Source organism: Crocodylus porosus, unplaced genomic scaffold (assembly GCF_001723895.1).
Source record: "Crocodylus porosus isolate Cpor-Errol unplaced genomic scaffold, CroPor_comp1, whole genome shotgun sequence".
NCBI lineage: Eukaryota > Metazoa > Chordata > Crocodylia > Crocodylidae > Crocodylus > Crocodylus porosus.
This window is the reverse complement of record NW_017728947.1, coordinates 11,710,780-11,737,252: the sequence shown is the minus strand read 5'-3', so window position 1 is coordinate 11,737,252 and position 26,473 is coordinate 11,710,780. Positions and strand designations below refer to the sequence as shown.

Below are 26,473 nucleotides of genomic sequence, written 5' to 3'. Positions count from 1 at the left end.
GAACTCCCTTTGTTCCCTTTCCCCCCTCCCATCCTGAAAATGATGCCTGGGCTAAGAGGCTAAGCAGACTTAAGTTAATGAAGATGCTCCTTTTGTAAACATCTTCATATGAAGCATCATGCAATGAGGGGCCAGAGTTTCTCAGGATTGGGTCCTTTTAAAGCACTTTGCAACTGTGAACTGCTGCTTGCTCACGGCTGCAGAGCAGTTTAGGGGCCAGATCTAGCAAAAATTGTCACTTCTGTCTGCACCTTTTGTTATCACTCTTCAGCTCTGAAAATACTTCCCTTTTTGAGGCCCTTTGAACACCAAGCTTGGACATTTATTAGAAGTGTTGCAAGATCTCCTTATTTGGGCAGGCTTTTAGCAGGCGGCATTAAGTGGTGGGTAATTGTTTTATCATATGCTATTTTATTTTAATATTATCTCTATTTTTATAATTTACGTTGTTTCTTATTATAAGCAGTCTGAACCTTTTGGGGAGTGGGGGTGGGGAGGAGGTGGAATAGAAGTCAAATAAATAAATATCCTATGTTCCTTATTTTTTATTTTTTTTAATCTTACTGAATTCTTAGCATCAGTAGTATCCTGTGATAATGAGTTCTAAAGCTTTATTTTATGTTCTGTGAAAAAAACACTTTCTTTTGTCACCTTTTGTTAAATTAAAATTCCCTTGTTAATGTGTTATATGGCAGGGAGACCCATGGGCATGTGCCCCCCCAGTGACCACTCAGCAATCTCGCCCACTGGGCCGGGGGGGTCCTCCCACAGCCAATCATGCCAACCAGGAAACTGCCACGGTGCTCTCAGAAGTGGCTGCAGCGCTTCATCCAGTGCTCCCACTCTCCGGCCAGCACTTGCCTAGACAGGGAGTGCAGCCTGTCAGGGGGTGCACCAGTGCTCTTAGGGGGTACACGTGCACCCCCTATGCGTTGCCACTGGGGAGACCCAAAGTCATTGATCTGTTTTCTGTATGGATTCATTATTTTATATAGTCTTATCAACTCCTTTCTGTAGCAAACTCTCCCACATGTTTTCAGTCTCCATTACCCTGGGGAACTTGCTCATGCTTTTGATTATTCTTCTCATTTGATTTCTAAAACCTCTTGAATTCTGCACTCAGGTTTAGTCAAATAATTGTAAATAACTACTATATTTATTGGCATATAAGATGCACTTCCCAAAAAAGGATAATATATATCTGAATTTTGGTTAACTTTTTTATTACATTGATTTCATTTACTCTTTCATTATATAGTTTAAGGTGAGTGCCATATACCAAATTTTGGATAACCCTTTTATCCAAAAGGGTGGTGGTAGGGGGTGGTACAAAGCACATTTTATATACTGGAAAACACGGTACCAAATTATTGAAAATTGTGATGTTTGCAGATGTCTTGCAAGTGGGAAAACAGATTACGTTTACAAAAAAAAACTATTTAGGAACTGTATCTTTGCTTCTTGTTTTGCTATTTGCTGAGGGTATTCTGAAAAGCTCTCGCCTTAAATGTCATCACCTTGTATAGAAGTACAGAAAGAGGTTAAGTAATTTCCCCAGCTGTACAGCACATTGATGTGAAAGCGGGGAATAGAACTCACGAGACCTTCTTGTTCTCAATCCCTAACTGTAGTGACTGTCCCATATTTTCCTGTAATGGACTATTTTTTCTTCCTTTTTAATGAAATGATTAATTTTCTATCATGTGTTTTGAAGCTTTTTGGTTTCTGCTTTTGAATTGCTTTCACTTTTATTAGATGACCCATGAGTCAAAAGCTCTGTCTAGTAGTTCTACCATGAGTAATGCTGACCACTATCTTGGGTTTTCATTTAAAGAACTATTTAATTAAAAGACTCTGTTTTTTGATATCTTAATGGACAATTAGGTGGCTAAGTCTCAAACTGATTTACATTTGCTACTGCAGTAACCTTAATTTCCCACCCCCTCTATTTTAAAGATATTCTCTTTTTTCCTAGCATTACATGTTACAAGTCATAGCTTTTTTTTTTTTTTAAATGGAATATACTATGGCTGCTGACAGAGGTGAAAAAAAACTCTCCAAAACTAATGTGTTTTACCGGAAGAGGCAGCATGTTAGTTTGGCTTGGCTCTGTAGTATCTGTATAGATCGTGCACTTCAGTGGGGCTTTTTGGTGCTTTTATCTAATAGGTGATTCAACCAGCTGTTAGATAAAGCACCAGAAAAGCCCCACTGAAGTGCACGATCTATATAGATGTTGGGCAAGCCAACTCAAACTAACGCAATGCCTCTTCGGAGCATGAGCTAGGCTCATCATGAGGGTGCACTAAGTTTAAAGTAAAGCACCATTTTGGGGGTTGTTTTTTTTTTTCATTAGTAAGGAGCCTGTGATGCCACTTATAAACAGATTACCCTGGATGTAGGTTCATTTAACAAATTATTAATACTAAAAATGCAAAGTAATATGACTGTCTGTCTGTCTGGGAAGATATATAAGAAGGAAACCTTGGGGTTTGAACCTTGAACCAAGTGAAATTCTTAGGAAACTCAAAATGAGAGCTCTACTAAACTTTCTTTGAGACCTCAGTTTGAATTGGCATATAACCCCGTGAGTGAAAATAGGAAAAAAGAAAATCAAACTTCAAAGGATTGTTCATGCACTTCCAACGCCTGGTATGTACGTACCTGCCCCTTGTACATGAGGTCAGATGCTTCAAGTAGCAGTGGTACTGTGCATATGCCCTGGCAGTGCTTGTGGCTACTATAGAGAAAGAACTAAGGGGTGGCTTCATCTGTCTATCAGCAGTATGTCGTCCCTGCAGACATCAGTGTTGCGTATGATAACTGAGATGGTTTTAAAATTGGCTAGCTCCACTATTGGAAGCAGTCTGACCTTGTTAGCAGAAAGATCAGCACAGGGTTATTTACCTGGTTTTTCAGCCTAGACTGAATTTTACATTAGTATACAGCTGTTCTTAAAACTAGCTTGGTTAGTAGCAGCTTTGTAGTCTGTGGTATAGATGTACCCTCAGTTCCATTTTGCTGCTGCAACAGAGTTAGATGGATCCCTCTTCCGCCATTTCTCTCTAACCTACAGAAATCATTTACAGATATTACTAGTCAAGTACCTACTTGATAGTTAGCTAACTAAGCTTAGCAGGAGTGTATGTCTGCATGCTGTATTCAAGGCATTGATGGGGTCTGTGGCCTTGTTCTGATACAAGAGTTGTACATGTATACCCTTGTATAACTGGAGTGGCTGATGGCATATCTCCAGAATTCAAGACCTCTTCCTACTTTGACACAACAATACTTGTCAAGAAGAATTTAATATACTTCTTGTTATGCAAATTGTTGTTAAAGGTTCACTGTGAATGGTAGAGAAGGCAGACTAAATCTGTATCTTCAGATTTGTATAAAAACCTCCGTCTAGTCACCCCATACACCCATCTAATGCCCTAATGAATTGTTATATCACTCTGAGCTGACAGCACATAATGGGTATGTCTACATTGCAGTCATTGAATGTTTAGCATAAAAATTAACTAGTTTGGGTATCAGTAACAGTTGAATTTATAGTAGTTTGGATCTTATATTATTTAAGTAGCTTTGTAGGTGCAGCCTTAAAATACAAATACTTACTGACAGCACCATGGCAATGAATTACATCAGCAGGAGGGAGGAGCCAGATCATCCACCCTGTGCCAAAAAAACATACATCTGACTTGGAGTATTCAAACCATGGGAGATTGTTTCAGTAGTGACTGTAAAGTAGTGTGTTCCCTTTTACTGTGAGCCCTCCAGATTATCTTCCAGCTGCTAGATCTGCTTGACATGTGACAACAACAAATGTCTGATATTCTGGTCTAGAGCAGTGCCAAAAACACCCCAAACTTGACCCATGTCTTGACCTGGTGCGCTAGGGGCAGGTGGCAGGAGAACCATGAGGACCCTGATCCTTGTTGCTGGCGGTGGGTGCATGTGCGCCTCTGGGCAGATCATGGGGAAGAGGCCAGGGTTGCGCTGTCCCAGGCCCCTTCCCCGCTGTGCACCCGGAGGCACATGTGTAGTCACCACTGGCCACTGAGCTTAGCTGGGGCTCCTGACCCCAGTGCCCCAGTTGTAGCTTCCTGGCTGCCTGCCACAGCTGACCTATGCTCTAAGCCCTGCTGCCTGTCATGGAGCCCCGGCTGTTTGGCACAGGGCTTGTAGCTTCCCCATGACCTCCTATAAGCATCCTGGGCCTCATGGCTGGTGGCAGCTGCCCAGAGCTCAGGCCAGCTATGGTGTGTTGAGCAAAACGCACTCATGTGTCGTGCTCTGGTATGTGTGTAGGGGGTTGCTGACCCCTGGTCTAGAGGAGGCAGGGGTCTGACTCCACACAGATGCCTTCATTCCTTGGACACTAGATCTGACAAACTTTTCCACAGAGATGCATGATTTTTGGTGCTGAGCAAGCTTAAACAAAGAAGCTATCCTACTGAGTTACAGTTCTGGTATTAACACTTGATGAAGCTACTGATTCAGAAGCCAGTCACTTCATTGATTCTACCCAACCTACTGCCTCAGACCAGAGGGAAGCCTTGAAAATTGGTCTCAGAGTCCCTACACCTAACAGTGTATGGACTCTGCCCGTACTTGTTTATCTACCTGTCAGAGATGCCCCATTTAATGTAGTAATGCCTGATTTAATTGGGCTCAGAGGGAGGCTATGAGTACCATCTCCTTGTGTCAGCTCTACTGGTGGCCATAAGTTTAGCCAGGAGAATCCTGCATATTTGGGGTTCTTTTTCAGGCAGGAATCCTAGTACTAACAAGAATAAGAACAAGATAGTCTCAGATTTTCCTATTAATCAATGTCTTCATCTACTGATGATCTTTTTCAAACCTCCACAGACCAGAGTAAACCTTTTGCAAGCAGGATATTGTTTGAACATTATCCTTTTTCCCAGAGCAGCAACATAAATTTGAGCTTTGCCAAGATGTTTGCATTTGTGGAATGGATGTGAAAACAGCTAGAAGAGTCCGGGAGGATTGTTGAGTGGGATTCAGACTAATTTAACCTTTTATGATTTAGTGAAGGAAATGTTCCTCCCTCCCACTTGGGACATATCAAGCATATACATTCCAAACCTCATCCATATCTTTGAATAATGGCCTATTATGTCTTGTAGCATGAGATGAACCCACACCTTCATCAGAGTTCTTTATGTGATATTTAAATATAATTCCTTTTGCTTACTTCCAAACATGGTGACAAACAAGTGGGTTCCCTGGGGACAATCACTCAAAACAGAAAAGAGTTACTGCCTTGTTTAAGATATTCATGTAAATTCTGTGATGTGCCCTACGTGGGGTTCTTCACTGATGAAGGAACCAAGAGGCCACTTCACTCTCTTTAGCTTCTCTAATTGCAAGGGCTTCCTAGGTACAGTCCAGCCCCACTGAGCACTGGTATTCAAATGAATCTAGCCTTGCATACATGGGGCACTTGCACACCAAGAATCAATCTCTCTGGTTCCTTGAGATGTGTATGTCCATGTTTGCTACAGTGTAATTGCTCTTTGCCTATCCCAAACAGACTCCAGCAAGTTTTGTACAGTTCTGTAGAACGATTGAGTTTCAATACACATATCACAAAAGCCTGAAGTTTAAAAGGGAAAGGTTTAAACACAAAAGAAAGGAATATTTGCAAAACTAAATATTAAAATTGTAGTTGTTTCCCCTAGTCCTTTTATATGAAATCCATTAGGTCTAATCCTGATATTGTACAAAATGGGTGCATCTACACGTAGCCCTATAGTGAACTACAGTGACATAGCAATCACATGGGTGACACATGATCGCCAGCTATATCTCTATAGTGGTGCACTCCCCAGTTATAGTACACTGCTATAGCAACATAGTGGTGAAATCTAACTGTGCACCACAAGCGTAGTGCAGTAATTGCCTGTACTGCACCATGCTTTGATACTTCCAAAAGGAAGCACTAAAGAATGGTGCCATAGCAGTGTCTCCGTATGGTAATTTGTAAATACACCTAATGAGAAGTAATCCCACAGTGGTAAAGTGGAGCTACATAGATTTATGCCAGTTGATGATCTGGCCTAGTATGTCATCTTAAAATATTGAAATAGATTCTAATGTCTCATGATTTTTACACCAGCCTAACTTGGTAGACTTCAGTGCAATTGTTTCTACTCTACCTTGGTGAAAATGCTGATCTTAATCAAACTCTCTGGCAGGAGATTTCTAAGTCTAAGATGTAGATAGTACTCAGGAGGCATAGCTAAGTAGGAGGGATGGGCTAGTGCTCCTTACACATGGAATACATGAGAGGTAGCACTGTTCTGTGCTCAGCCTAGTTTAGAACTATTTCATCCACCTTGTGAACTGTGGCTTTACCTTGGGGAGCTTTGTATTGGCAGCACCAAATATCCAGCCAGATTAAAAATCATGACGTTACCATGTCACCAGCCTTAAGTTATTTTTACCTGTTTCTTGCAGAACAGTCCATCCCGATTTTACTGTGATCCTCCCAAATTTTATGCTTGTTTGCTATTTAGTTCTTATTTTCACTGTACTATGTTATGAGGATCTGATGTTCTGACCTGCTCTATTCTTCCTTATCAAGGTAAGACCAATGGCTGCCCAACACATATTGTCCTGTACATTCCCACACAGACTCCTGTTTCTTGCCTACCTTCCACATTCATTTACCCTCACATATCACTCCTTTTTGCCTCAACATCTCATAATATGCTCTTTCTACACTATGTTCTGTTCCATTATACCTTCAAAGTCCACCTCTCCACCATGAGGATTAGCAGGCCATCTGAAGAAAGGTGAAGTGAAGCCTACTGGGACAGCCTGGTTTTTACCAGTATAGAGAAGGGACATGTCTTGCATCATGCTAAGGGTAACCAGTGACCTCTGTTTTATTGCCATTCATGGGAGGTGATGGCCATCTTGGTTATGGGCAGAACAGCTTGAATGCAGAAACTAGAGATTTTTATAATGATCCTATAATAAACCTACATTATTATGAGGCTGACAATAAACATGAGAGAACAGGAAATGCCATGATAGTTGGAGGGCAGCCAACTCCAATTAAGTGCCAGGGGGAGCCAGGGTCTGCCATTTTATATGACCTTGTTAGTCAGTTGAGGGTTATCTACTTTATTTCAGTTCTGTTTGAATGACTGAAGGGATGTGGGCCTCAGATTGAAGCTTTCAACATAATTTTTTTTAAACAAACAAACCTCAAGGTACATCATTTGTGTGGAATTTTTTTCTTAGTTCAGTTGTCATCAGGTTCATTAGACCTATACTTGGTTCAGGACCCTAAGAATGGAGGCAGGAGAGTTACTTAGTCATGTTTCCACTGTCACAATCCCAAGAATAGCTGGTTTGATCCCTTGTGTAAGTTAGAGCAGACTTGGATGGACTGTAAGAGCCTCTTACTCCACTGTGATGGCTAACCTTTTGGGGCAAAAGGTATTCTGGCTACATTGCTATCTGCTCCCAACATACCCCTTACACCATTTATCAGTATGGGTGATACCACAGGGCAGTTTATGCTGGCTCAAAGACAGCAGGGGATGGCCCTGCATTAAGCAAATCTCCATATGTGCTTCTAGGGAAGCTTCCTGACCCCTTTATACTACTTGTGCCAAGTACAGGGGAAAGATTATGTGAGGATATCACATTTTTACTTTGGCAATGACTAAAAAATAATAAATACAGTCATATTGTAGTTGCCAGAAACATTAGCATGTTATTGCTAGACCTTTGCATACTGTTAGAACTGCTAGGAAATCTCAGGGGTGTAGGTTGTAGCTGTATTGGTCTAAGGACATAGGCAGACAAGGTTCTTTGTGTAAATCTGATATCTTTTATTAGACCAACTTAAATAGCTGGAAACTTTTTTTTTTAAAATTTGCTTGCTTAATTTTTTTCCCCCCAACTATTTAAGTTGGTCTAATAAAAGATCTCAGATTCACCCAAAGAACCTTGTCTGCCTAGGAAATATCAGTTTTTCTGACCTCTCTCAAGGAGAGGTTAATTAAAATTATTAAAGGAAGTAACCAAGAAATATAAAAAGACCATATGGGTGTTGCTTTATGTGTAGACATCATTCATATATACCCAGCCAAATTTATTAATTTTTCTTCCTTTCCATTCTACCCTGTCATTGTGTAGCAGTTCAGTTGCATAATTTTTTCCAAGGAAGATTACTTTCCACAGGTCTTGTCACCTCATACTTAATAGTGATATAATGTATGAAAGAATCAGAGGGTAGTTAGGCTGTAGCTTGCAGGCAAAGTCAGTTTTTATAAATAATAGGTACATCCAGAGAGAACTGGACTCATTGAAAATATGCAGCATGGTGTAGCAAGCGCTACATGCGGGTGGCTGCAATGCCCCCTGGTGGCTGCTCAGGCCCTGCTCTGCCTTCCATGCCAGCAGCCAGGGTGAGACACCCTGCCCCTTTCCGCTCCCCTGCCTGCTGACAGCTCCTTCCAGAGCCTCCTCCCTTCTTAATGTAATAGGTGTGCTCAGTGCCCGTTACACATAATCGTGGTAAAATTGTCTGATGATGTCAGAGGGACCTGGAGTTGTGGGAGGGTGGCAGTAATGGAACAATGAGGTGAATATTTCTCTTTCACTTGGTTGTTATCTGATACATGCATATAGGTACTCTGTTAATGAAATAAGAATTCCCACAGCTAAGGAAGCAATAAATTTTAAAATTAATACTTGCATGTATTTATTTCACCGTATATCTGCAGTCTTATAAATCTGTGAAACTTAAAATTATGCAACTGTGTCTTAAAAGTTCCCAAGTCCAAATGCAACATGATATAGTGGCACTGCAGATCTGTAATGCTAAAAATCCTGAAATCCCAAAGAACCTTCTGTGTTGATTTTCCTAATTTAACTATAAATCTTTCAGTATTTGATGTTTCTCTTAAAGCTCTGTTTCCTGGAGAAACTTGAAGATTAGATGAGAATCTTAGCTGTATAAAATAGTAAACTTTTAGTCCTCACACCTGCAGAGGAAAGCTTGAAAGCGTGACCCAAGTAAGGATCAGAAACAAAATGACAAATAAATGTAATTTTTTAGAGGAATGCAAAATTCATGTTTCTTTAAGTCAGTCATGTTGTGAGTACAGACTCATGATCTTTGGATATGTGGCATAGGTTCACAGAATTACTATTGTTTATACCTTGCACTTTCTGATGTATGGTTTGTTGGATTTAGACAGGCTAGATAGTTCAGATTCACCTGGTTGTTGGCTCAACTAATGAGTATTGTTTTGTTATATTCACATGATGGCCTCTTATACCAAAAAATGCAGTGTGTTAATACTGAAGGTATAAATCATTTCACTTTCTAAACAATGAATGGAGGTTTGAGCTTTGGAGACTCTGTGCATCTCCCTCTGTCTCTTGATTCAGCTGGCTTTTCTTGTCATGAAACGTAATTCTTTTGGCATTCTGCTGAAATGACTTATTAGAGCAGTAGCCCTGCTGACAATTGCATATTTTATTCCTTACCAACTTATGAAAAGACTCTGATGTCGTCTTCTTTCTTCCTTTGCTATACTGAAAAAGAAGAAACATGACAAACTCTGGAGATAACATTTTCTAGAAGAAACTTCTCTTGGCCCTTGCAGGTCTGTCTTGCTTGTTAAGTTTTTAAGTGAATGAGTGTACAGTCAGCTTATGGTTTGAAGTAGGTTTCAAGACTTTGAGATTGAAGTCAATAAACAACAATTGGATATTAACTCTTCAAAATGAACATTTTAGTGATGCCTTATAAATATTAGTTCAAAAACAAAATAAAATGCCACCACTGTTTACCAGGCAGTACCTTCTAATAAAGATTGTGGTAGGGTGAGCTGTGACCTGAATTAATATAGTACCATTTTGTTCATCTGTCTTAAAAATAAAGCTGTCTTAAATGTCAAACTTTTTGTAGTTCCTTTAGCGAAACTGGAATATAATAAGCAAGGATGCACATTATTAATCCTTTAATTACAGAATGGGATTATATTGTAGAGGTGTGTGGAAGTATTCCTGTCACCTTTTTCTTGCAGGTGGTGAGTAATTTATATAGGGTCTAGTTCTGCCACCGTATTCACTTATTTATACTAGTTAGTGCTTAGAGCAGGGGTTCTTAACCTTTTTTGTGCCATGGACCCGTTTGGCAGTCTGGTGAAGCCTATGGACCCCTTCTCAGAATAATGTTTTTAAATGCATAAAATAAAATACATAGGATTACAAAGGAAACCAATTATATTGAAATACAGTTATCAAAATACATTAATTTTGCCTACATTCATAACTGAAAGAAATGCTAAATTTCAGTTAGAGGTTAGTGAAAATTAAGATGTAATTTTTTTCCCATCCAAGTTCACGGATCCCCTGAAATCTATCCACAGACCCCTTGGGGGTCTGTGGACCCCAGGTTAAGAACCCCTGGCTTAGAGAGAGAGAAGGGCTTTAGTTAAATAATCTGACTAGGCTGAAGGAGGTTTGATTCTGGTTCTTGACTGTCAGGTTGTTTTGTTTTCTTTGTGGCATTGCATGCCCTCCTCATACCTGTTTCAGTTCCACTTCTGTCAAATGGACATGACAACACTCCTTTCTCCTACTATTTGTCTTGTCTAGGTAGATTTTAAGATTTTAAGTGTAAGAAGTTTCCCAGTTAGATGGTGCATAACAGAATGGGACCTTGTTTCGTTGCATCCATCATTCTTTGAAAATAAATAATAAATGATGCTGCACTTAACGAGTAATTCTATTAAAATAGCGCTCTGTAAAGTAGTACATTTATCTTTAAAGCACACTCTGACTGGCTGAATTGCCATTGAGAATTTAGCTAAAGCCTGGATAGGGGAGCTCAATTTTTTTTTCATGTTCCCTGCTGCCATGCCATTGTTCTCTGAACCTGCATTTATACTTACTCACTTTCTACTTATCTCCTCTACCCTGGAAGCTACCTGCTGGTTAATGTATATCTGCTTGATGTTTGATGTTTCATTTTACCCATAGCTTAGCTCACTTCAGCCAAACTGCCTAAAAGATACCACCCTGTGTTCTAGCGGTAATCTCTGGTACTAGTATATCAAGCAATATAAGATAAGTACCCAAAATATGCACTTTTTTATACACTTTCAAAGAGTGGGGATCAAACAGAACACTGTCCAGTGCAGGGAACATGTTTAAAACCAAAGAACATCTACCACAAGCCAAAGCATAACTACTAGGACTCTGATAATCCTGTGCCTATGTATCTCTGTAATGAGGGGTTTGACTGGGTCCTGGCACTGAAGAAGATCTTGATGGCTGACCAAGATGACCCTGGTGTCAGCAACAGACTTCAATACAGATTACAGTTCTGGACCAGGGCTTGGAGCGCATCCTGTAACTGTGTTTTGGGGATCTTTTCAGGTATGAACCCATGGAACAGCTTGGCGAAAGAACAATGGAAGAGGCAGACTTGGAGCTGTAGCTAGGTGCAGAGTGGGCACTGTATCTATTGTTGTAACAGGGCAACCTGGCCCTTTAAAAAATGGAACAGACAGTCTGTCGTAGAGGCACAGATGTGGATAGTTAGCTGCTCAAGGGGCACATCTAGATGTATGCTTTAATGCCCAATAGCCTATTCTACTGTGCATTAGTGCTGCATAAAAAAATGTGTAATATGCTAATACACAGTGGAATAGGCCACGGTGCATTTAGCATCACCTAAAAAGTGTGCACTTGTGCTACTGTGCATTAGTGCAGCCTAATGTACATATATTTAATACCTCATGTTGGAGGTACTAAATTTAATGGACATTAGGAAAAGGGCATTAATGTACATGTATGTGTGCCCAAGGAGTACCAGCAGGCAATTAAAATACCCCAGAGAGAGAACAGGGAGTGAGAACTAGATGATGATGAAGTGATCCATGAGGAGGGACAAACTGAAGCCAGATAAGCTTGACCTCAGAAGGGGCCAGAGAAAAAGGCCTCATACTGCCTATCTATCAGGTTTTTTTTTTTGCATAAGTGTAGCAGTGCACTGGTTCTGCCTGCCACTTTAAGACCATCAGGCAGGCTGTGGAGCAGCTGGCAGGTGGGCTTAGGCCCAGTTAGGTAGTCACCTGACTGTAGAGGGCCACCTCATTGGAGGAGGGCTGGGCAGACAAAGTATAAGCTCAGGCCCTGGGAGCACGGCCAAGAGTTACATCTGGGGAGCTGGAGGATTAACATTGAGCAGCCTGCAGACTGTAGCTCCTGGGACACTTGAAGGTTAGAGTAGGAACTATGGGGATGGTTCCCAGGTAAGACCTGAAACTGCACCACACCGACCAAGCCCAGCAGGGTGGGGCTGCCTGTGACAGGGCAGCCCCCAGGAAATGCCACACTTGTGCCTCCCCAGTGAAAGGCAAGGATGGGGTGCTGGAAAGCCTCAGCCCCTACTGCCTGTGGGTCACCCTGTGGAGGGGAAAGGCTTGGGGTCAAGGTCCACTGGGAAGGATCTGAGGGGTGAAAGGCCCAGAGGAGGGCCAATGTTCATTGGGAGGGACCTGAGGCCTGCAGAGCATGAAGTGTGGCCCAGTGATGGGGAGTGGTCCAGTGAGGGGCCAAGGGGTCAAGGCCCACCAAGTGGGGCCTGAGGCCTGACTGGGCCAAAGGCCCAGTGTGGTCCAGTAAAGGCCTGGAGTAGTAGTATATTTGGATGCCACCTGTGAGTCTATAGGAATGGCTCAGTGCTGTGTGACTGACCCAGTGTACCAAGGCTACAAAATGGGGCAGCCCCCCACATTATAGATCCATTTATATCAAAGAGTGGCAGACAAGTGGAGGGGCAGACTGCCCTAAAACAGGTGTATCATCTATTTCTTTGGGTGCCTGGGCACACCCTCCTCATAACAGTAAGCAAGAACTGTATAAAAGGACCAACAGAAGAGCCCTGGGTGGGGTGGCGGGGAGAGGGCAAAGCCAGTCTGCAGAGAGGCAGCAAGCCACTAACCAGCTTACATGTGATGGAAAGTGTGGGCAGTTTCATCTGGCATTAGAATGAACCCATCAGGTGCCACTGGTTCTGTTGCTCTTGGTGGGTCCCCCATTTGAGCTGATTGGAAAAGATATTGCTGGGCCCTTGGGGCTCTGTACCCATGGGTGCTGCTTTATTCTGGTACTTGGACTACCTTGTACTTGGAATTGATGGCCATCTGAAATACCTCAGCCCAAACAGTGGACACAGAACTATTAAAGCTTGTTTTGAGGGTCTGGATCCCATGAAAGCTGGGACTTCATGTCCTGGCTCCTGCAAAAGACATGGATACTTCTGAAAGTCTACCTGGTCAGAACCTCCATTTCCCACCCCCTGATGGATGGTGTGGTGGAAAGATTTAACCAGACTCTGGAAGGGATGTTAAAGACATTTATGACAGAGGAGCCCTGGAAGTGAGTAATGCTCCTGCCCTAGTTGGTGTTTACAGTCCAGAAAGTTCCCCAATCATCTATGGGATTCTCTCCCTTTGAACTAGAGACATCTTCAAGGGGCGTTAGACTTACTGAACAAGACCTGGGAAGCACAGGGTACAGAGGCCCAGAATGTCTTCCAACACATTCTGAGGCTGTGGGAGTGACTCCATTTAGTGGGGAGCTTCACTAGGGAAATCCTTATAGCTGTGTAGCAAGTGGAGAAACACCACTACATTAAGAATGCATGGCTCCAGGTCTGCCAGTTTGGGGATTTGGTCCTGCTGTTGCACCTCTTGGCAAACAGCAAATTACTTGTTAAGTGGCAGGGGCCATATGAGGTCCAATGAAAGTTGGGGACATGGACTGTGAAGATAACATTGGTCACAGTTATACCATGCTAACCTCCTGAAACCTTAGCAGGCCTGGGAAGCACTGAGCACTGGAACCACTTTTCTGGTGAGCACAGTAAGTGTGGGAAATCCAGTTTGGCTCCTACCCAGTGAGAAAACTTAGTCCTATCCCAACAGAAGGATGCTAGAGATGCATTTCAAGATGTGTTTATGACTAGACCAAGGAGAACCACCTTAATTAATCATTGGATTATCCTAAAACCTGGCTGTCCCATCTAAAAGGGGCTCTTCTGGATACCCAAATGACTAATGAACACAATCAAAAGGGAAGTGCAAAATATATTGGATATAGGAGTGACTGAAGTACAGTATCGTCAGGTGAGTGGCGCATCCTTAGTTGTACTAGTCCTTAAGCCAGACAAAACAATCTGGTTCTGCATGACTTTCAACAATTAAATGCAGTGTCAGCATTTGACATATATTTGATGCCTTGAAGCAGTAAATTGATAGGACGATTAGGGAAAATCAAGTACATATTCACATTAGAGCTGATGAAAGCGTATTTTCAGATTCCCCTTGCTCCAGAATCCTGTGAAGTAACTGCATTTACAACACCTTAGGGGCTCTGTCAATTCAGGACCTTCTCTTTGGGCTCAGTGGTGCCCTTATCACTTTTCAGGATCTGTGGATAGGGTTCTGTGACCACACTAAGAATATGCAGTAGCCTGCCTTGATGATGTAGCGGTGTTGGAAGGAACATGTTCTTCCTTGAGTCAGGGCCATACTACAATCCCTCTGGGCTGCAGGCCTGATGGCAAATCCCATGAAATGCCAACTTGGTTGTCAGCATAACTGGTTTTTGAGGTATGCCCTCAGGAATGGGGAGATAAGATCCCTCACAGAAAAGATAAAAAAACATTGGTGGAATCTCCTATACTTAAAACAAAAGATGACCAAAGTCGTTCCTGAGGTCATCCAGCTACTATTGATGATTATGATCCCATAATTCTTGGTGATCACTGTCCTGTTAACATGTCAAGCTATGCAAGACAGTGCTCAGCACAGTGCAGTTGCCAGTGTGTGCCAGGGCTTTTGGAGGGAGAAACTGAATACAATGTACCACCCCACTATTACTCAGTCTAGACTTTAGCCAGAAGTTCATTTTGCAGACAAATGCCTAAAATGAGGTCTAGGGGCTGTTCTTTCTCAGGACTTTCAGGATGGGGAGCACCGATTCCTGTACTTAAGCTGTAAGCTCTTATCTTGGGAGCAAAATTATTTTGTTATCAAAAAAGAATGAGCCACTATTAAACAGGCAGTCAAGGCCCTCCTCTGCTATCTCCTTGGGGCCAACTTTACTGTGGTCACCAACCATGCCCCTTCTGGTGTGGGTACATGCAATGAAGGAAGCCAGTGCAAGGCTAACATGTTAGTACCTGGCATTGCAATCCTATTTATTTGATGTCTTACATTGCTTTAACATGTATGCTCCAGGGCAGTCTTCAGGGCTTTAACATGTATGCTCCAGGGTGAGAGGGGGACTAGATGTGGAAGAGTGGGTCTCAGACTCCACTCATGTGGGAGGAGATATTTAATAGGTCAGTGTGGTCTTTTAAGAGGGTGTAGACAGCCTGTGGTAGAGGCTTAGCTGTGGGTGGTTAGCTACTCAAGAAGTACCGGCAGATATTTAAAAAAAACCCCATAGAAACGTCAGGGAGTGAGAACTACAGTGGAAAAGATAGCCCTGAAAGCCAGAGGAAAACAGGCCTCTCCTAGTTGGGAACCTGCGGCTCAGCTGTAATACAAAATATAACAGGAGAATAAATTCAAACCAAGTTGACTGAGATGTGAACTTGTGGCTTGGCTGTAATACAAAATATAATAGGAGGAATACTCTTTTTTGGTCTTTTCCCATTAACAAAATATTTCCTTTAATTTCCTTACCAGGACCTTTGCAGGAGAACCCTGGACTAGCAGGGAAAAGGTCTGAGGACATTTATGATCACATTTCAGTATACATATTAAATGTATGATTTTGGATACAGATCACATGTATATCTGGGTTACTAGATAGGAACAGTGGACCAGGTTATGGAGAAGGAGAAAGCAGAGAGCACAGTTTTTCAGTATATCCAACCTCAATGGATAAGGAAGCAGGGCAGTGTGTCAGAAGGACCAGTGTGAGAAGCTGCCGACCCAGATAGCCATCAGGCTGCACCCACATTGTCAGTCCATGGATTCTAGGGTACCTTACCTGCTTATAGCCATTGGAGCCATTGTACAGTTCAGGGGATGGGTGGACTATGAATTGCCTCATGAACTACAATGGGTATACAGTTACAATAGTGCATGGCATCACATTCCCTACCACCCCCATCACTTCTCATTCTCTGTGATGCAAGGATATTGATGCACAAGATGTCTCATTTCCTTGCCTTGCCTGGATTCAGCTCCACTGATGACAAATGCCTTTTCCAGTTGCCTGACCAAGTTTGAAAGTCAGTGGCAATCGGAGCCTTCCCTGGGGAAAAATATTCAGCCACATCTTTGCAGATGATGTAGCACACCACAGTAATGCTGATTGCATTAGACACAAGCTTCTGTTGCAATGTCATGTGCACTAGACATTCCCCTCCCCTCTAATCACTTGTTTCTGGTCTTTTTGTTGATTTTTGCATTGTAGGATACCAGAAATTTTCCTCCCTCTTCTGGTGCATCCTAGCAATAACTGCAGTTCCTGGACATTAGATATCACCATAAAGGATGTGGGGAGGTGGCCATCTAGTTCCAGGATGTCCAAACAGGCTGGGGTGGACTGAGGGCAGAATTGAAAATGTTGGAGCCTCTTTAGACTGTGCCTAAATATTACAGCTGAACCTCAAGTGAGCAAGTTCTGATACTGTTTCATCCTATGCATCATGCTGTGTTAGTTATTCTGCTAAGAACTCATCCTGGGTCAACTGAACATCTTGTATGAGACGCTCTTTACTGTCTACTCTCTGTGATTCTTAGCTCAGCCCTCAGGGGGTGCTCATTTTGTAAGCCTGGGAATCCTATTTCTGGGATTTTTTTTATAACCAAAGATAGATCATAGATACTTTGCAAACTTCAAATAAGAGAAAGGAATGCATATCTCCCCAGCTCAGCATGAACAGCTATAAAAGAAAGAAGCTATTATCTGGAGTAGAGTTGCCCTCGTTCTGAACTTCAGCATTATGTTTGACATCGTCTTTTCATAATGTGAGTCTTAGCACACTAGTTTTTTCCATTAAGATTGAAAGAGGAAAGCATTACACAGTTAATCAGTCAAAAAGCAGGGAGTGTGTAAATAGAGAAACGTTGTGCGTATCAGCATTTAACGATGGCAAACTATATTAGTATCAGTCTGAGAACTAATAAACATTTTTATATGCAGTGATTATTCAGCATTAAATAAAAGATAAAATGCAGCTCTAGAGCACACCAACCTGCAGTCCACTAGTTGCCAAGCTCAAAAACAAATTCTTTCCCAGCGGCAGCTGTTACTAAAATGTTAATTACATGAAACACTGCCACCAGTCAGTTTGCTTCCATAGTGCCGTTGCCTTACAAAGCTGTGTCTTCTTCTCATTAGGAGAGATTATAAAGTTATACAGTGATGAGATAAAGATGAAGAGGGAAAAATTGGAATTTACTGGATGTTTTGAAACCAAAATGCATGCACAAGGCCTGGGGCTTTTTACCCTAAATAATTTGTTTTGTGGGGGGGAAGATGATTCAGCCTAATTGGATCATTTCCCATGTCCTAGTTGAAATATCTTTTCCATACGATATATAGTGGAAACACAATCCTTGGAGACCTTTAAATATAAATTGACAATTTGCTGAGAAGATCTATTGAAAGAAAAAACTGTCAGGGCAAGGGAGCTGACTAAGGGAGACGACAGGCCTTTTCTGTCTGTAATATCTACAGACTCTCTGGCCATGTGTGTGTGGTAAATTTGCCGAGTCCAGTAGCAGTACTCCCAAGCACAGCATGTGGCCTGGGCTGGCTGCCTCCTAAACCAGAAAAAAAATGTAGTCTCGTCTCTGCAGGACTGCTGATGGGCTATTTAGCAAAAGGGTGGGCTAGCTGGCACTGTCATTCAGCAGTGTTAATTAGCTTGCTCATTCACTGACTGCACAGTGCTTCTAGTTTAGGAGGCAGCCCAGAGCTGAGGACATTGCTGTGGGGCATGGTAAATGCATTTTCTTTTTCCTCTTGTAGACCTGACCAGACTTACATTACTGTGTTAGGTCAAGCAGTCTGGGTCTTTACTCTCTCCCTCAATGGTGCCAACTCTCAAGATTTTATTGCTATGTTCCTGATATTTGGTGTCTTAATGTGCCAGTGGCTAAAAATCAAGAAATGGCATGAGTGTCTATCTTCTAGGCCTGGTAGCTTCAGAGAGTGCGTGAAAATATTAATAAATGGCAACCTGAATGCTCAGAAACTGGAAAGGGTATCTAAGGATCTAGTACACACACCCACACTTGCATCGCTCCTCAATTTCTGACTCATGAGGGCTTTCTTTTTAATTGCATGGGGTTAGCAGTATTCCAGTTCCAGATCCTTCCCTGAGTTGCCTTCTGTTTGTAATTAGCAAGATGACCTGTTTCATTTGAGATGGATTTTTCTCTGGTCTTTCCCATTATTTTAAGTCCCTGATGTGTCATTAAATGTATTATGGCCAAGAAGGAAAAACTAGTTCAGCACCCAAAATACAGAAGTACCGGTGCAGGGTATCATCAAGCAGTATGAGACTGGGATGATGGATATTAATGAAGGTTTCCAAAGGACTTGATATGAATTTGTTACTGAATCACCTGTTCAAGGTACTGAAGGAATATGAAGAAGCAGATGGAAAAATATGATCATCAAGGAAGAATATGAACACCCCTCCCCATCCTCCCTCTAACAAAAAAAAAAAAAGAGGAAGGGGAGGGGGAGAGATACTTGGAGGGAGGATTTTGAGTTTGTTCCAGACTGGACTCTGATGTTGCTGAGGAACAATTTATGCAAAGACTGCCTGCAAGTATTGCCATGGGCAGTGCAAGTTAGTTTGTTTTGGTTCTGAAGTGTAGGTAATGTAAATTTCTCCTAGCAAAGGTCTAGCTGCCCTTGACTCATATCTATGCTTATACAGAGAACATCATGCATATTCACTTTCCTTACCTGTTTGATTAATTTATGCCAAATAAAATCACAGAAGTGCTCTCAAGATGCTGTTCTTTAATCTGATTAGTGTCATTCCATTAGCAGATCATCAGCTGTATAGTGACTAATGATTCCCAGATTTTCAGTATTGTAAAATGAGGACTGACACTTTTGGCAGAACGAGGATGGTCTTTTTATTATGATAGAAGAACCATCCTGATTTGATCAGATGGTATCTGGTCTCAAATGACTTCCAGCTGTATATACAGGCATGTTGTTCCTAAGTTAGCCAGGCTATTTATAATGTATCTTTTATTTCTAATTCTAAGCATGATAACTGATGATGAGAAAATTGTCTTGTTTTCATCAAAATGAAAAATGCTGCTGCTGACTGACCTTATTTTCAAATGATCTTTTAAATGAGGTGTCAGGGTTAGTTGACATGACAGGACTTTGTAGATTTGCCTTCTAATTTGGACCGTCTCAAGAGTGGATATTCTGGCAGTTAGCAACTTCAGAAATGTACATGGTAAGTTTGTGTAAGTTTTGAGACTTGATTATCCAGGACATCCTTTTGAGAGGGGAGAACTTCCTTAAGGCCATGATTAATAGGACTAAATGAGTCACCAGTCTTTCACTAAGAATACTCTGACATAGCTGTGATGTGTCAGATGATGAGGCACATTTCTATAGTGACTTCTAATGGAGTCTGGACCGAGGATCTTTTGGATTTCTAGTGTATGCTTCAATGTTTCAATTTGGGAACCAGCCAAAGTGAAAGCCTTAACTTTTCTGTGTTCCATCTTGGATATTGAAGTTTATCTGATAGGCTTGGGACAGAGATTCAAAAGGCTTGACCCTGAATTGATGCAATCTTTGCGGGTTAGTCTAACCTGCCTAGGTTGAACCAGTGTGCAACTGTAAAGACATTCCCTATGGACTGAAGAAATGCAGGCACATGCCTGTAGTGGCTCAGGCTAGAAGCCAGAGGGTGCTAAAGTAGCCTTCCCTTCCCTTCCACAGTCCTGAGCTGGGGGGTGTGTGGCCAGACCCAGGCAGGACGCTTTTAATTAGGGAGGGGGATAAACCCCCACCCTGCTTGCACCATACCAGGCTTTTCCCTGCTCACTGCTCAAGGGATGGGGGTGGTGCCAGACCCCAGCTTTGTCCAGCACTTGAGGCAAAGGGGATGTGTGCAGTGCATGCCTCTGTTGATGATACTGAATTTTTCAATCTCCCTCTCCCTGCTTCTTCAAACTGTCTGATTTGGATTAGCTGGGGAGAGGCAGGCACAGCTGGATAGCTGCAGGTTCTCCTGCAGCTGCTGGTGGCTGCAGGTTCTCCCCCATGGCTGCTCTGCCCAGCCCCATCTCTCACCTGGCCCTAGCCTAGTCCCAGCACTTAAAAACAAGAACCCCACCCCACCTTGTGGCAGAGCCCCCCATGCAACGCGGGACAGTTGGGGGCAGCAGAGATCACCTTCTCGCCTGTCACCCGCATGGCAGCTGCCCCATCACGCTGGTGCAGCATGGCTCAGAAGGGCGCTGCGCACTGTCTGGGAGCTGGGGCTATTGGGGCTGAGTGGTGCTGGGCTCTGGTTGACACATGGAGCCGCCTTAGCTCCCAGACGGGACATGGTGGCCTGCTGAGCTGTGCTGTACCTTTGCAATGGGGCAGCTGCTGCGTGGGTGCCAGGCGGGGGGGCAATCCCCGCTGCCCCTCACTGCCCCGTGCTGTGTGGGAGGGCTCTGCCATGAGCCCTCAGAGGCCCTGATGGCCACTGCCAGAGCTACTGAGTGCAGGGTGTTTTTTTTTATTCTTAAAGTGCTGGGAGGCTGGCGCCGGGCGGGGGATGGGACCAGGCAGGGCAGCCATGGGGGCTTCTCCCACAGCTCCTCTTGCTCTACCTTCCTCTGTCCTGGTGGGGGGAACTGTGGGGGCTATGCCCTGCCGCTGCTTGCCCTGCTGGTGCAGGGGGTGGGGTGTGACACAGGGGTGGCTTGCTCTGGGCAGCAGCAGGCCAGAGACCCCGCTCCCAGTGCTGCTGTGCCTGCATCAGTGTTGGGAGTGGGGACTCTGAGTTGCTGCCAGTAGCCAGCTGGCGCAGGGGGTGCAGGATGCAGGTGCAGCACCTCTGGGAGCTGGGGCTCTGCCCTGCTGCCACCTGCTCCCTTCTGCTGGGAGTGAGCCGCATCTGCATCCTGCCCCCCAACCCCAGCTGGGCAAGTGGCAGCAGGGCATAGCCCCTGCTCCAAGTGCTGCTGTGCTTGCATCCTGTGCCCCCCGCATCCCTCTCTGAGTAACGTGTGCCCCTGCCCTGGCTGGGCAGCTTGTCTCAGCCTCAGCCCCAGTCTCTCTATCCCCCACTCCCCTTTCCTTTCCCCTTTCCCAACCCCAACAGATTTATCAGCTGGAGGCAGCTGTCAGCTGCCAATTTAGTTTATTGCCGAATCTCCAAATTGGCTGAATCTCCAAATTGGCTGAATCTTTTCTATATTCAATTGGATGCTTTGAACCAATTTTGGAGCTTTCAGTTTATCTCCCGATTCAGTTCAGATTTGGAGATTCGGTCCCCATTCAGTTACCGAAGCTAATAATTATCCCAGTCTTGTATGCTATTCCTAATCTTGGCATAAAAAATCCATTATGGGGAAAGAATGTGAACTGGAAGTTTATGGGGCACTGTAAATTATTTGTGATAAAAATAATTTTCCCTTTTATTTTTATTTTGCCATGGATAAAGCATTGGATTCCCCAGTCTGCTAAAAGTCATTTCACATTGTGTAAGTTGACTCCCAGTGCAAAATGGTCTTAAATCAGCCAGATATATCCAGAAGAGTATCTCACTGTGTTGAAGGAATCTCTGTTGCCATAGAACTGGTAAGGGCTAGATAGTTACATCTAGTCATTTTTGACACAGCTTTTTTAAGAGAAAGGAGTGTGTGTCAGGTTTTGTTTAAGGATGTAGTGGGCTGGTTTCTGTTGCATCTGTTTCTTCACCAACATAATAGTAGCCTTATAGCTACTGCATAAAATACAGCAAAATCTGTCCTGCCATTACTTTAAGCCTGGCCTAGCTGCCATGGAATCAGAGAGCTACTTTCAGTTCTCTTTAGCAGGGACTCCACTTTAGAGTGAATGGCAGATGCAATACTAGAAGGCCAAGCCTTCCACTAGCAGATCCATTCCTGCAGCTAACTTATATTTACTGTAACAGATTAAATACTTTTTCTTTTTCTTAACTTTCATGCTGTTTCTGTCCCTTCCATGAGAGAAGTATTAGATTAAAAGCAGGTATTGAATTTAGCCCTGAATTAAAATTTTGCAATATGAAATTTCCTAAGTCTTACTACATTCCTAATTTTACTGAAAACAGGATTTGTAGAAGGCTGCTTAGTGTTCTGCTTTGATCCTAGCACAAAGAAGTTTGAAATATATATACTTAATTGGGCGCAATTAAGCATCAGGTTATAAAAATAGAAATTATCCTTTAGGATAATTATACTAAAAAAGTGGTCTCCAACATTTTTATGGTGAAGATCACTTTCTAGAAGTAAAGGGCACCCCAGGATATACCACACCTTTCCCTCCCTGCCTGCCTCCTACCCTGCCCCCCACCCCATGCATCGTGGACCATGGATTGTCCCAGACCTGGCTGGGCTGGGCCAGGGCCCAATTCTAATTCCGTGTCATGGCTGCATTGAGCCATGCCCACCCAGTGGCCAGACAAATTTGGTGTTGGGCCCCAGCCTGGCCAGGTCTGGGACTCTCCGTGGTCCAGGGGCTCATGTGAGGGGCCCCCCTCCACTGGGTGCAGCCTGGAAGAGGCCCTGGGGGCCCCTGCCCCCCACCTGTGCTCCAGATGTTCTGGGACCCATGCCCTCCCCCCCACCTGTACTCTGGGAGGAGGTTGTTGCTGCTGCTGCTGCGGGCTGCCCACTGCACCTGAAGCACAGGTGGGGGAGACACTGGTCCCTGAGGCCTCTGCCAGCCTGTGCCCAGTGGTGGAGGCCCCCCCGCCCATGTGCCTCTGGAGACTTCTAGACCCAGCTGGGCCAGGGCCGGATGCTACATTCCTCTGGCTGCTGGGTGGGTGCAGCTCAGCTCAGTGCAGTGGTGGCACAGAAGTGGGGTTGGGCCCTGGCCTGGCTGGGTCTGGGACTCTCTATGGCCCAGGGGTGCATGGGTGCGGGGGGAGGTACTCCTGTCACTGGGCACAGCCCAGTGGAGGCCTCAGGGGCCTGTGCCTCCCCACCTGTGCTTCGGGTGCAGGTGGGGGGGACACTGGCCCCTGAGGCCTCCACTGTGCTGTGCCCAGCAGCAGGAGCATCCCCCATGTCCCTTGGGCCACAGAGGTTCCCAGACCCAGCTGGGCTAGGGCCTGATGTCATGTTCCTTTGGCTGCCGGGTAGGCACGACTCAGAACAGTGGCGGCACAGAAGTGGGGTTGGGCCCTGGCCTGGCTGGGTCTAGGAAGATCCGGTCATCCAGGGGCATGTAGGAAGGGGCGCCTGCCACTGGGGGCAGCCCAGCGGAGGTCCCAGGGGCCTGTGCCCCATCCCACCGGTGCTCAGAATGATGTGGCTGCCACTGCAGACTGTCTGCTGCACCCTGAGCACAGGTAGGGAGGGCATGGACCCCTGGGGGCTCTGCCAGGCTGCGCCCAGTGGCGGGAACCCCCCGCATGCTCCCTTGGATGACCAAATCTTTCCAGACTCGGCTGGGCTGGGACTGCTCCCATGTGAGTCCCCACTGCAGTGGGACTTGAAGCCCCCATGTGGCCAGCTGCAGCGGGCCTTGAGGCACAGCAGCAGCCGCCTCTGCCCCCACAGAGATGGGAAGGGAGGACCCCCCATGTCCCTGGAGGGAGTCCCTTGGGCTCCAATCCTCCCACCACCCTGCCAGGTTGGGCCCTACTTACCTTATTTTGCTCCTAGCTGGGCCTCATGGCCAGTCACTCACCGCAGGGGCCTCAATCTGGCCCCACCCCTTCCCTCCTCCACAGATTGACCTGCTGGGGCTGGAGGTGGTGGGTGTGTGCTCAGCCATCTGCCCAGCCCAGGAATGACCCAAAGAAGCTCCAGGTTCTACCTGTTATTCAGGATCCCTGGGCTGGTGACCACTGTACTAAGATCTTGCTTCAAGAAAGCATTTAAATATGTACTTCAGACCTATTGAAATAGGTCAGTTATTCTCAACCAGAGTGCTGCAGTGGCCTAGGGTGCCATGAGATCCTTTTGAAGGGTGCAATGGGGTGCTGTGCAATATTAGTGTTGTTAGGTGTGCAACAGTGCTGGGCTTATTTTGATTCCCAAGGTAACTCCAGAGGCTACAAATAGGAATCTATAGTGTCAAAAACATTTTCACCTGTAATGGTCTGAGGTTTTTGAAACAGAAGTATTTCTCTGTTATTTTACTGTCAGAAAAGCAGTGAAAGCCAAGAGCTGGCCTTTTATAAGGAGTGCTTTTGACCTAGCAAGAAGTGTCTTAAGTTTAAAAAGCTTTAGAACCACTGAAATAGTTGAATTCAAAGTTACTCAAACCTGTATAAGTGCTTTCCTGAACAAACTGATGAATAAGCATGTAGGTTCTAGCCCAAGTTGAAGCCAAGTGGAAATGAGGATACATTATTTAAATGTGCAAATTACCATATTTAAAGGACAAATTATTCTACAATGGTTAGTTAAAAAAATACTTTTTAAAGATAAAAACTCAGGATACTCCTACTATTTGTCTGTTATAGACCTCAAAATATCACTGAGTCCCAATTTGGTATAGAAATGTCTCAGATGTATTGGAGAGCTTAGAAACTTGTTCTGCTATGTATGTAGAGTTGATTAACAGAAAACAAAAATGGCTTAAAATACTTGGGCCCCTTTCAGGTAGCTCAGTACTTACAATGTTCTTAGTCCTATTGAATTCCCTTTTTTGTGGTAATGAAGTTTTAACTGACAGTCAGTAGCCCCACTTCTGAAAAGTGGCTACATGTCTCTGTTGCCACCACCAAGACTTTCCTCCAATTTGATAGTTTGTTGTAATTTTTGAATAGGTTGGCATTCACATGGGCAGAGTTCAAATGGATTTTTAGGAGATAAAACTTTGAATTTGGACTTTGCCTGCAGATCCACAGTTGTGTGCATCATCTCTATCTCCCTCCAGAAAGCAACTATGGTGGTGTGTGTGTGCATGCATGTTTATATTTTTAAGCTGAATTTACCTCTGGTGGAAGGTGCTGGGTTGCCAACTCTGGAAAGAAACTGAATTTTTGAGCTCTAGAAATAGAAGCTGAGATGGCAACAGTACAAACGCAGCAGATGTAAAACATACTTTCCTGACAATGTGTTTTGGTCCCCATGGGAAAAGCTCCAGAACAGGTTTTCATGACATGCTTACATTTCAGTGAGCCTCAATGCATATGCACCTTTTATTGTGCCAGTGGTCCAATATTTTTGCACTTAAAGAACGCTTGAGCAAAGAAACAAAGATTTTGATTTCAATTAGTATATAATGTAAAAAAATTAAATGTTTGCCACTTTTTAAAGGCTTTGTGGTGATGGCATGAGGTGATATTTCTAGGGAAGTTTGCAATCTTTTCCATTGCAGGAATTGTTGCCTTTAGAAATTCTAATTAGAACTGGTAAATGACTCCCCTTCCATCTGCTCCAAGGATTCTTGTTGATATTTATGTTGACCTTTTTGTCAAAAAATCTCCCCCACCTCTTTCCCACCCCAAACCCCAATTGTTGTTGGAAAACAAAACAAATTAGATACAGAAATGCTGCTATTGGAGCTGTGTTCATGTGCCAAATAGCCATATTCTCACCTATGATCAGACTCCCCAACTGTACCATCCCTCTTGTTATACACCACTATGATGATCCTCATATTTCTATCTAAGACCACAATCATTCAGCAAGAGAAGAGACCATAGTTTCTTAATGGGAGGACAGGAGGCACTAGGCTTACAGCTCTCAGAAGACACTGTGGTAGCATTTATGAATAAACATGTTTTGTATTTTCACCAAAAAATGAATTTTATTTGGCTTTTAGCCAAAGAAAACAAAGATCTTTCAGTTTCTGAGTTTTCCTGTCTTCAGTGAACAGGATAAATGCTCTGTGGATAGTAAGACTTTTTTCACAAAAAATGTGCTGAGTTAAAAAGCCCAAGTGTCAGAAAGAAGTTTCAGTGAACAATTTTCAACCAGCCTTAATACTGACTTTAGAACATAAGAATTGCTATTTATTGGGTCAGACCACAGGTCCTTTCTGCCCCTGTATCTTGCACAGAGAGTGGATGCTGAAAGAGAGAGTGAACTGGTTCTGATCAGGTTCCTCTTTCCACTGTTCATCTCTCCCACTTGCAGCCTCCAGCTTTTAAGATCTAGGGAGTTCTCATTCAGAGGCTGTATCCCCGTCTCCTGTGCTCAGTAGCTACTGATGCCTCTTTCAAGAATTTGTCCAATCCCTTTTTGAGTCTGGC

The 26,473-nt window shown here is 43.8% G+C and overlaps 1 protein-coding gene across 2 annotated transcripts in view; it reads left to right on the top strand.

Annotated features, from left to right (window-relative positions):
- INSC (inscuteable homolog (Drosophila)) overlaps window positions 1–26,473 on the top strand; it is a 272,831-nt gene that overhangs the window by 49,208 nt on the left and 197,150 nt on the right. The window lies entirely within an intron of this gene.